We start from the raw sequence: 9,902 nt of genomic DNA, 5'->3' as shown, positions 1-9,902 counted from the left end.
ATCTCAGCAGTCAGATCCGTATGTTTTTTTTTCATCAGAACTTCAGGATTGTGATAATTGTCATCATCGATAAGACCAAGAATCCAGTGAAAAACAAACACGATCAAACAACTTGAACACTCTCCAGCCTAGTTATTTAAAACTACTTTGTTTCTTTACCACTCAATGGTTACAAGTCAATTATAGAAAAATCAGGCAGGAAAAAGGATGTGACAAGAGCCCAGAGCAACAGCAAATAACTGGATACAAATTTGAACAAAGGCAATTTTACGCTGGCAACTCTGCTCTCATCACTCCCCTATCTATTCCCAAATGGCAAACAAGGTTCCAATGCACAGATGGACAGGTTCATTGCAAATAAAAGGCTCTAAACAAGCAAGAATTGTAGTGAGAGGGCAAAAATCAGATTTACTCAATGAAGAAACCTTTTTACAATTGGGACATCCATATCAGAAAGGATACTGGATTCAGAGGCATTAATTTAACAGCCAATTCAATATGTATATAAAGGTAGAAAGATTTCAGCAACAGAAAACTGGACCTTGTACCTAAATTTGAGTACTACACTAATGAATTTTAAACTGAGTGTAAGTCAGTAGCATTTGTAAAAAATGTTTTTAAAGTTTAAGTTTTGCTCCAATATCAGTCACATTATCCAGCTTGCAGCTCCTGCTGCAAGAACTGGTAGTCAAAACCTGACCAGTTCTCTGCATTAGAAACTACTGGTCTCTGGATCACTCAGACATTAAACTGCTGCTATCAAAGATCAATTCCCTCCTAGCCTTGTACTCAAAACTTCAAATCGTGTGGCATAATTGAATTCTGTAACTGAATAATACCCACCAACCTAGCCCACCTCCCATTCCAAGTTTGAAAGTGTGCAGGAAAGTATTCAACCTGCAAAACCAAAGCCAGTTCCATGTTCCTTCTCAGGTGTTCCAACATTCCATCTGTGCAGTCACATGGCTAACACTTACAAAAAAAGGAAAATGTTTAGATTCAAAATACACCAGATCAATACCCCTGTCCATTGACACCATTCAAATATAGCCACTCATAGGTTTGCTTTATCAGATATCTAAATTGATTAAAAACCAAGGGGAAGCCATTTTTAAAAGCAAGGATTTCAGAAAAATAAAATCCACTTCACTGACTGCAGACATAGACTACAATAAATGATTTGAAGTAGAGAGAACATTCAGAATGGCACTAGGCTCTTGCTTCAGGTAGCATCCAGTCAAACCTTTGCTTCAACTAGCCCATGGTGACGAACATGGTATTCTGGGGTAATCCTATGCCTGCATTTGGTCCCGATTGCTGCATACCCCTTGATGTTACTGTGGCAGATCTTTTCAGATGCAGAACATTGTTTGATTGAAAAGGATTCCTCTCAGTTCCTTAAGTATTTCCCCTCTCACCCCTAACCCATGTCCTCTAGTTCTAGAATCACCTAATTTGGAAAATAAATTATCCATGCCCCTCATAACTTTGAAAACACCAACAAGATTACCCCTCCGTCTCCTTAGCTCTGGAGAATAAAGACCCAGCCGATCTCTACAAGTCAAACTCCCATCCCAGGCTTGGCAACATTTAAGTAAATCTCATCTGCACCCCTTAATGTCCTTTCCATAGCTGGTCTCAGTAATACCTAGTGCAGCTGAATAATGAGCTCCCAACATTTGCACCTTATACCCCAAGAAAGTCTGCAAATGTTATGAATGCAGTTAATATGCAAAAGTGCTAGAGAAACTCAGCAAGTCCCCCAAGTCCAGAGAAAATACAACCAACATTTTGGGCCTGAGCCCTTCATCATGGTCTGAGCATAAAGCATCGGAAAAAAAAAGGTGAGGGGGAAGAAAGAGAGGGCAATAAAGAAAAGCAAAGAATTGACCCAGGAGACTGAGGGATAGGAGACAGGGTTGAGACGAAGTTGAAGAAGAGTGCTGCTAGTGGATGGACCAAATTAATTTGAAGTCAGGGTGAAAGATGGCATCAACATGGATCAATTCATTTCAATTTACCACCCCATTTCTATGCTATTCTTGTCTCTAGTCTCATGCTCTGCCAAACTGAGACCACTCACAAAATGGAGAAACACTTCATACTCAGACTGAGCAACCAGATGGCATTAACATTGACTTCACCCGTTTATGTTAGCACCCTTCCCCCCACCCCCCGACTTTTTCAGAACTACCCTCTCCCAGGATCAATTCTCAGCCTTTTCCCTCCTCCCCTCTTAATGTCCCACCTGCCACTTCTTCCCACTCACCCCCCCCCCCCCGCCTTTTCAATTGAGGCACGTACCTTTTTTTGATCTTAGCCCAAAACGTTGGTTCTACATCTCGGCCTCCTACGGACATTGAAAATCCTAGTTTCTTTAACACTTTTGCTATTAGCCACAGTCAGATAAAGTATCTTTGACTTGAAATGGCAATTCCTTTTCTCTCCAGCCTGCAAAGTGTTGCCAGCGTTTTCTTCATTTCAAACTATCAGATTCCGGGTTAATTTTGCCACTGAACTCTGCAATATAAAAAGAAAACCTGCAGATGTTGGGGTCAAATGTCCTTTGGATACTGCGTAACCTGCTGGGAGTCCTCCAGCACATCTCCTCCCTTGTGCCCCGGAGGAGTTGCCACCCTCCCCGGTCCGTCCTCTGGCCGATTACTCTACCCGGCCCGGGCGACGCCCAACTCTCGATCCAACCCGAAACCCGGAGAAAGACAAAGGCGGTCATGCCGATGCCCGCAAATGCTCCCGATTAGGTCCCCTATCCCGATCTCCAGACCTACTCACAGTCAGTGGGACTGGGTCGGCCGTTAGGAGGAGAAGACGTATGACGACACATCCCCAACCACGGGCAGCCACCACGAAAAGGCCGCACCATGCGGCCGCCCGCCTTTATATAGCGGTTCCGGCGGTGACGTCACCACAGCCCGCGCGCGGGCCGAGCCAGTCGCAGAGAGACGTCTGGGTCCAAAACTCCGTGACTGATCCGGGGAGGATCGGAGATGTGATGATGGAAAGCAGCAGTAGTCACTGTCAGGGTGTAGGAGTTTAGAAACAGTTACTTTTTGATTATTGTAGGAGTTTAGAAACAGTTATAGAAGGTAGAAAAAGCAAGGAAATAGCTAAAATGTTCTTTGTGTAAAATGGCGCATGAAAAAGTAGACAAGATAACAGAGGAATTTAAGGAGATATAGAAATATGCACCTACACACAAAGGGCTTGTTTAATAGGGGGTGGGGAAAGGAGGTGTGAGTACGGGATAGGAGAAAGTCCGAGTCAGTCAAGAGTCAGGCGAATAGGGAAAAGTGCCAAACCAATCCAAGAAGGATAAATGTAAGAAAAATGTAAGGGGAGGTGAACTGAAAAATGTATAAAAACAAAGAAGCTTCCCGCCCTTGGTGTACTTTCCCGAGGTAGGGGGAGAGTATCCAACCTTGCAATGTTGTAAATGTAAATAAATGTTCTTTGTTCTCAACTTTTGTCTCGAGCATATTTTGTGAACATGAAGGCACTTCTCACAAGGGTAATGAAGCCAAAGGCAGCATAGCTCAGGACTTTGCTTGCCTAGATGTGTACGGAGGGTGGGGACGGACTGCGAGGAGAGTAAAAACCACACAGAATGCTGGAGAAGCTCAGCAGGTCAAACAGTGTCCTTTATGTAGCAAAGGTTATGCACATAACCGATATTTCGGGCTTGAGTCCTTCAGCAAGGTAATGGGAAAATGTCGGCAAGCGTCCGAACAAAAGGGTAGATGGAGACTGTTTGACCTGCTGAGCTTCTCCAGCATTTTGTGTTTTTACTTCATCCACGGTGTCTCCAAAATTCTGTGATTTACTTCAGGATTACAAGGAGAGTTGCTTGCTGATTTGTAGTGAATTGTTTGCTGGAGAATTGTTTCACCTGCCTTTGAAATCTGCCGCAGCTCAGGCGGAGAAGGTAGAAAACTAGCCCATGGTGACGCTGTGATATTGCTGCACTGACCATAGCCCCTTTCAAATTGCAGCACCAGGGTTAGGGTTAGGGGTCACAGACTTCAGGAAAGCAGAGGAACCAGAAAATTGGGAGACCACCCTGTTCTGAGAAGGAGAAGCAGAGGAGATGACCCACGGGACGGTGAACACGGCAGTGGACCAGTGAGGGGTTCTGAGGCTGAAGGAACTACTTAGATGGAAGGCTGCTGTGACTTGGTGAGGAACCCACAGAGGCTGTGGGCTGCTGGAGATTGCAGTCAAGGGACTCGCACCAGGCTGCGGACTGCTGGAGGCTGGCTCCAAACTTGCTGAAGGGGGACTGGTATCGGAACTGGGATGCTAGAGGGTGCTGAGAGCATCGAAAGGTTCCTAATCGAATCAGCGATTCGGATCTGGAGCTCGGGTTGTCAATGGTTTGGACTGGACTCTTGAGTAGCTGCGGGAGTGTTGGAGGCAAACCTATGGACACGTGGTGACTCGGGGGGGGGGGGGGTGTGGGGAGAATTCCCTTTTGCTTGTCTCTCTGACTTTAAGAATCATTTCAGTCATTTCTGCCAATGGCAAATCTTTCTGCCTTATGGCAGATAAAAGCAATTTTGTGTAATATGATACCATTTTTATTACATGACAATAAAATGAATCTTGAATTTTGCCTTGCTTGAGGACAAGAGACATTTTTTAATGTGAGCATATCTAAATTGATTAACATATGGCCTGCCTGTTTTAAGATAATAAACATTTAAAGTGATCAGCAGAGACCCAAAGGGCCTGAGAGTCTCACAGGTGAAAATAATTGATTGTTTTGCATAAAAAGTAATTGTGTTCAGTCAAGAACATTGCAAGGGTCAATAAATAAATCAGTAGTCATGTTTCCCGAAGATGGAAATACTGCTGTCTTCCCTTCTTTGGCTTGGCTTCGCGGACAAAGATTTATGGAGGGGGTAAAAGTCCACGTCAGCTGCAGGCTCGTTTGTGGCTGACAAGTCTGATGCGGGACAGGCAGACACGGTTGCAGCGGCTGCAGGGGAAAATTGGTTGGTTGGGGTTGGGTGTTGGGTTTTTCCTCCTTTGCCTTTTGTCAGTGAGGTGGGCTCTGCGGTCTTCTTCAAAGGAGGTTGCTGCCCGCCAAACTGTGAGGTGCCAAGATGCACGGTTTGAGGCGATATCAGCCCACTGGCGGTGGTCAATGTGGCAGGCACCAAGAGATTTCTTTAGGCAGTCCTTGTACCTTTTCTTTGGTGCACCTCTGTCACGGTGGCCAGTGGAGAGCTCGCCATATAACACGATCTTGGGAAGGCGATGGTCCTCCATTCTGGAGACGTGACCCACCCAGCGCAGCTGGATCTTCAGCAGCGTGGACTCGATGCTGTCGACCTCTGCCATCTCGAGTACTTCGACGTTAGGGATGAAAGCGCTCCAATGGATGTTGAGGATGGAGCGGAGACAACACTGGTGGAAGCGTTCTAGGAGCCGTAGGTGATGCCGGTAGAGGACCCATGATTCGGAGCCGAACAGGAGTGTTGGAGGAAAAGCTGACTCGCTTGGCAGTGTCTCTTGTTACAACGGTATGTTCAGGCTTTGCAAAGCAATAAAAGTGTTTGACCTGATTTACAGTGGTCCTGGAAATTTATTTTGTGTCTGAAGCGGGGAATTTCACAACTTCTCCGTCTGGAAATTGATCAGAATATGGATTGCTGAATATGACCTCTCCGGCTGGAGTCTAGTTGGAAATCACCTCATCTGCCAATTAAGAGTTAGATCTGCCTACCTGTGAGGCTGACGTGCGATGGTCAAGCAGGTCACCCCTGCATTGAAAACCTATATGTGGAGTCTCCTCGTCCTCTTTTGCTGATGCCTTGTGCCCATCACTGAAGATCAGGCTGCTGGCCATGGGCAGGCACCAGAGGGCCAACTGTAACAGGCGCATCCCAGATCCTGAGCCCTGGTGGATGCTGCAAACCAGGTTCATTTGATATATAGATACTTGTTAGTTGCAACTAATTCACCGTTCATTAGTGTGCTGTGCCTGTGGATGGATAGCATTGTGTGTTTAACCCTTGCATTCCCATTTGGATGTTGAGAATGTTTAGCAGCGATTAATTTGTACCTGATGTGTATTATTCCAGGTTTATTCTGTGAGTTTTTTTATGACTTCCCTGTGCATAAATAAAAAAACCCACTGTTGATAACACATGCCCAGCCTTGATCTTTTTTGAACCCATCAAACCTATTCTGAACACAACATGCAGTTATCCCAGTAACATTACTCTCTGCATTTGCATTTTATTACTAAATACCTGAATCTCCAGGTATTGAGGTACATGTGACAACAAGCAATTCAATTCAATTCATTGTTATATCGCTCATTGTTTTTTGAGATCCATTCACCTCACTGATGATGATTGCAAACTTGTGGGTGGGGTTTGAGCAGTATTTAGACACACAATCATGAGTGTATAGGGACTATCTTAAAGTTCTAAGTCTGCAGACTCATGGGGCCCTGGTGTTGAGGATGGTCATGGAGTTGGTATCGTCCACAGATCAGGAAGACGTGGATCCAGTTGCAGAAGGGAAACCTCAAGCTGAGGTCCAGGAGATTCAGTTGAATTTAGTTGACACCTTGTATTCCTTCTGGGCATTCCCATTCCCACACTGACATGATTATCCATGGCCTCATGTACTGCCAACTTGAGGCCACCCACAAATTGGAGGAACAACACCTTGTATTCTGCCTCTGCAGTCTCCAAACAGATAGTGTTAACATGAACCTCCAATTACCGTTAACATGAACCTCCACAGTCTCTTTCCCTTCCCGTCCATCTCCTTTCATCCAGCTACCCACCCCTTCTATCAGAGAGCTACCTTTGCCCTCTCCCTCATCAGTTCTCAGTATTTTTTCTTTTCTACTCTCCCACCTGTTTGCCTTTGCTCTTTCCCTTCCCCTTTCCCCATTTTTTTATTCAGGCATTTACCTGTTTTCCCCAACTAGGGGTCTGGCCCAAAACATTGATTACCTTTTACTTCCTGTGGATGCTACAGTTGCACATTTGTGTATTGCAATGACCCCAATATCTGCAGACGTTCTTGTTTAATTTGTCTGACAAAGGTGCCTTTATTATCCAGATGTTCTCAGGCTGAGTGGATGGTGAGGGAGGTGGCATCTGAAATGGATCTATTGTGTCTACAGGTGAATTGAAGTGGATCAAGGCTGTCTAGGAGGCTGGAGTTAATGTGAGGCATGACCAGCCTTTCTAAATAATTGGTGGAGATGGATGTCAGCGCCACCAGCCATTAGTTGTCAAGGCACATTAGCTTGCCTGCTTCTCCACATCAGACTACCTCCCTGCACTAACCTTATGTCCCTTTGCACCCCACCAACTTCATTTTAATTCTTTCACTTCACCAACCCCCTCCCCAACCCTCTAACCTTGACTTCCTAACCCCTGCCCCACTCCTCCTGTCCCCCTCACTTTTACTCCCTGACCTCTCAACAATTCCCCACCCTCCTACCTCTTCCCGACTTTCTCTCCACCCCTCACTGACCCTCTTTCACCCCTCCTGACCCTTCTAACCCCATTGACCCCCACCCTAACCCTCTCACCTTAACTGCCTAACCCCTCCCATTCCACCCGACCCATAAGACCATCAGAAATAAGAGCAGTCTTAGGCCACTCAGCCTATCGAGTCTGGTCCACCATTCAAATCATGGCTGATGAATTTCTTTTTCCTCTTTATCCCATTTTCTTGCCTTCTCCTCATAACCTTTGACCCTTACAAATCAAGAATCTATGAACTTCTGCTTTAAATATACCAGTGACTTGGCCTCCACATCCCTATGGCAACAAATTCCACAGGTTCACCACCTTCTGGCTGAAGAAGTTTCTCTTCATCTCTATTCTAAAGGGGCATCCTTTTATTCCAAGGCTGTTCCCTCTGGTCCTAGACTTTCCCACAACTGGAAACATCTTCCCCTCATCCACACTATCCAGACTATTCAATATTCTGTCTCTTTTGATAAGATCCCCTCATTCTTCTAAACTCCAATGAATACAAGCCCAGAGCCATCACACACCTCTCATATGTTAACCCTCTCATCCCTAGGATTATTTTCCTAAATTTCCTCTTGATCCTCTCTAATGCAAGCACATCCTTCCTTTGATATGAGACCCAAAACTGCTCATAACAGTTCAAATGAGGTCTGATCAACACCTTGTAAAGCCTCCTTGCTTTTATATTTTAGTCCTCTCAAAATGAATGCTACCATGCATTTGCCTTCCTTACTACCATCTCAACCTGTAAATTAACCTTTAGGGAATCCTGCACAAGGTCTCCCAAGTCCCTTTGGATCTCTGCTTTCTGAATTCTATCCCATTTTGAAAATGGTCTACTTTTTTAATCCTTCTACCAGAGTTCATGTCCATACACTTCCCTTCACTGTATTCCATTGGCTACTTTGTCCATTCTTCCAATGTCCAATTTCCCCTGCAGACTCCCTGATTCCTCAACACCACCCACCTCTCTTCCTATCTTTGTATCATCTGCAAATTTGGCCACTCTGCTATCACTTACTTCATCTCAATCATTTGCACATAATGTGAAAAGTAGTGGACCCATCGGTGACCCCCTGCGTAACATACAAATCACTGTAGCCAGTCAGTAAAAGCCTCTTTTGTTCCCTGTCTTTGCCTTCTGCCATTTGGCCAATCTTCTCTCCATGCTCATACCTTTTCTGTAACACCCTGCACTCCTATCCTATCATTTAATACTTTGTCAAAGGCCTTCTGAAAATCCAAGAAAATAATATCCACTAATTCTCCTTTGTTTGTTCTGCTCAATACTTCCTCAAAGAATTCCAACAGATTTGTCAGGCAAGATCTCCTCTATAGGAAACCATGTTTCTCTGGTCTATTTTTATTTTGAACCTTCAATTACTCTGAAGCCTCATAGTTAACCGTGGGCAGCACAGTTAGCATGGCAGTTAACGCATCACTGTTACAACGCCAGTGATCGAGACCGGAGTTAGAATCTTGCGCCGTCTGCAAGGAGTTTGTACGTTCTCTATATTTGCGTGGGTTTCCTCCAGGTGCTCCAGTTTCCTCTGACCATTCAAAATGTACTGGGGGTGTAGGTCAATTGAGTGTAATTGGGTGGCACGGGCTTGTGGGCCGAAATGGCCCTCTATCATGCTGTATGTCTACATTTTTAAAATAAAAATTTAATAAAGGACTCAAAAATCTCACCACCCAATGATGTCAGGCTAACGAACCCAAAATTTTCGGACTCCAGCCTTTTCCCTCTGTCCCTTCTTGAGCGGAGTGACAATTTTCCAGTCCTCTGGAAGCATTCCTAACTATAGTGATTCTTGAAAGATCACTTCCTTCCAAACCCTGAGGTGCAGCCCACCAATTCAAGTAACTTACCTACTGTCTTCCCTGCTGGGGTTGCCTTTCAACCAACCTTGGCCAGCTCCTCTCTCATGTTTCTGTTGTTAATTTAGTTGTAACACCAACACATCTAACTGGCTTCTCCCTCTATCGTGATCACTATCTGCTTCACCTTAAGTCTCTAATCAATTCAGGTTCATTGCACAGCACCAAATCCAGAAATGCCTTTTCCCTCGTCAACTTGACCATAAGCTACTCTTAAAAACCCTTCTCACTGCAACATCTTTGATGTCTTTCACCCTTCTCTGATCCTTCACAACTCCTGAACACCTCCTATCCCATCCTCAACACCCTGACTCTCATCCCTCCCCAACCCATGACATCCTTCACTCAATTCTCTCCACCCCAACCCCTCCCATTCCTCAACCTCCTCCCATCTCATTTCTCGCACCTTCCAACTCAACACCCCAATCCACCTTAAACCACTCCCAATTCGACTCTCCCCTTTCCATCCACTCTACCCCAACCTCTCTACCCTGA

At 45.1% G+C, this 9,902-nt stretch overlaps 1 non-coding gene across 1 annotated transcript; it reads right to left on the bottom strand.

Moving 5' to 3' along the window:
- Window positions 1-72, bottom strand: LOC138762568 (small nucleolar RNA SNORD50). The gene has a single exon (XR_011356966.1). It is a non-coding gene; the product is annotated as a small nucleolar RNA SNORD50 (small nucleolar RNA).
- Between the last annotated feature and the right edge of the window lie 9,830 nt (window positions 73-9,902).

Source organism: Narcine bancroftii, chromosome 4 (assembly GCF_036971445.1).
Source record: "Narcine bancroftii isolate sNarBan1 chromosome 4, sNarBan1.hap1, whole genome shotgun sequence".
NCBI classification, from domain to species: Eukaryota; Metazoa; Chordata; class Chondrichthyes; order Torpediniformes; family Narcinidae; genus Narcine; species Narcine bancroftii.
Note: the sequence above shows the minus strand (reverse complement) of the source record. Positions and strands in the feature narration are given on the sequence as shown.